Below are 2,453 nucleotides of genomic sequence, written 5' to 3'. Positions count from 1 at the left end.
CATCACAGTTACTTCATTATGGGATTGGAGCCTCGTATTAGACGATATGCGTTACTTAATCGAGATTTTCAACATCCTCTGTCTAGCCCGCATTTTGACCCCGATGCTCCTTATGACTTTCCCTTATCCTGGTTACATCTTGACATACCTGGACATCCTTTTCCTGATGACCCCGGACACCCCATACCAGCTCAACCTTTGAATGAGGTGGAACCTGAGCCTATCATTTCTGATGAGCCCGAGTTAGCTGGTGACTATGTACCTATGATACCACTAGAGTGGGATTTTCCCCCTGAGCCGATCCCCGACTTGCCACAGCCTGATGAGCCGGCACTACCGGACGGTGAGGTAGCTCCTATATACGCGAACGGACCTATGGTCGCAAATGGTTTTATACATAGTGACAACAGTATTTCTGGTGGATCTGAGGGTATAGTTGTAGCTGCGGATGATGAGGAGGAGAGAGCAAATTGTAACGACCAAATTTTCGGTATGCCATGGTCATACAAGAAGCTAAATGATACTAACTTATCCTTCCTAATTATTAACTATTATTTAATATATGAGTCTGTTCCTTGTTAGAACGATACCAATTTTACGAATAACTTTTTTTTTGTTTTATTCGTTGCAGGTGATAAGGTAAAATAAACAAGCATACATTGAAAGTAACAGAAAAGCAGCATAAAGAAACATATTAATACAGCTGATAATATACATCATGTACACTATAACAAAACATGTAGCGTTTACATAAGATCAAGTCAGTTTACATCCTCGTCAGCCTATGTAGCTAATATATACACGACACTCCCAGTGCCTGGCTCATACAAAAAGCCGCTAAACTGGCGCCCAGGCTAGCCTAACCACTCTACAACTCCTAGCTCTCGGGTGTACTAACACAATTGAGAGACTACATACAGATAATGTCAGACTAGAGTGTCATCAAAAGAATGCCCCTTCTGCTATCAAACTATATCTACACGTGGCCGTTCGGAGAATCGCCGTGAGGCTCGTCCATCTCCTCATCCTGCTCTATCTCTATCTCAGGATCCTCCTCCTCATCATCATCCGCAACTACAACTATACCCTCAGATCCACCAGAAATACTGCTGTCACTATGTACAAAACCATTTGCGAGCACAGGTCCATTTGCGTATATAGGAGCTACCTCACCGTCCGGTAGTGCCGGCTCATCAGGCTGTGAAAAGTCGGGGATCGGCTTAGGGGGAAAATTCTACTCTGGTGGTATCACAGGTACGCAGTCACCAGCTTACTTGGGCTCATCAGGAATGATAGGCTCAGGTTCCACCTCATTCAAAGGTTGAGCTGGTATAGGGTGTCCAGGGTCCTCAGGAAAAGGATGTCCAGGTGCGTCAGGATGTAACCATGATAAGGGAAAGTTATAAGGAGCATTAGTGTCAAAATGCGGGCTAGACAGAGGATGTTGAAAAGCTCGATTAAGTAACGCATATCGTCTAATACGAGGCTCCAATCCCATAATGAAGTAACTGCGATGTACTGGATCCTCGTAGATGTAGGGGTCCTCGAACTCATAAAATATCACGCCCGTCTCCATTTGAAGGGGAGGAAGGGAGAGAAGGGGGTAAGAACTGGGGAGTTCTTAATAGGGCCGGGGTTATTATTTACGTTCATTTATTCATTTTCAACTAGCAGACAGATAACAAAATTCAGTGAAATAGTAAACAGAAGTTAAAGATAAACAGAAAAAAGAGGGAAAATAGAAAGCAGAACACAAACAGAAGAATACAAGAAAATAAAACACAGAAATAGCATACAAGCAGACAAACATAAAGAAATAGATCACACACAGAAAGGAATGCAACAGAGGATGATGCACAGACAAGAATGATGCATGTCTAGCCCTAGCACAGGCCATGAGCTCATGTGTCGATTAGCACCTGCATTTCCGACATTTATCTGGTCATGAGTTTACGATTTTCAGATACGATTTTCCGTTCAAATAAATGCGCATATAATTATTAGCAGCTCTATTAAGACAGCCTCTGCTTTCTACTCTAAGGAAATATATACTCTTGGGAACGGAAAATTACTCTTGGATTGCCTCAGGGCAACAGATAAATAAACAAACATCTCTTGGGTTGCCTTAAGCAACAAACAAATAAATAATATCTCTTGGGTTGCATTAAGCAACAAATATATATATATATATATATATATATATATGTTATATTACTCTTCTCTTTATACCTCTTTACTCTGTTCTTGTTTCTCTTTTCTGCTCTGATTTCTCTGCTTAACGTATGTGTTTAAAGCTTATGTAAATTTCGATATGAATAGTTAGCCTGTTCCAAGTATAGGTTCATTAAGTCTATACTGAAACATTTTAACTTTTCATATAATACCTAACCCTAGTCACAACTCAAGGTCCAACTATGTTGCCCTCGTTCGTTCGCTATTCTCTGTCTGTTTTT

General features: G+C 41.1%; 1 pseudogene; it reads right to left on the bottom strand.

Annotated features, from left to right (window-relative positions):
- Positions 1 to 976: 976 nt before the first annotated feature.
- LOC148554235 (uncharacterized) lies at positions 977 to 1,576 on the bottom strand (annotated as a pseudogene).
- Positions 1,577 to 2,453: the final 877 nt, after the last annotated feature.

Source organism: Arachis ipaensis, chromosome B7, assembly GCF_059453495.1.
Source record: "Arachis ipaensis isolate K30076 ecotype BB chromosome B7, ASM5945349v1, whole genome shotgun sequence".
NCBI classification, from domain to species: Eukaryota; Viridiplantae; Streptophyta; class Magnoliopsida; order Fabales; family Fabaceae; genus Arachis; species Arachis ipaensis.
Note: the sequence above shows the minus strand (reverse complement) of the source record. Positions and strands in the feature narration are given on the sequence as shown.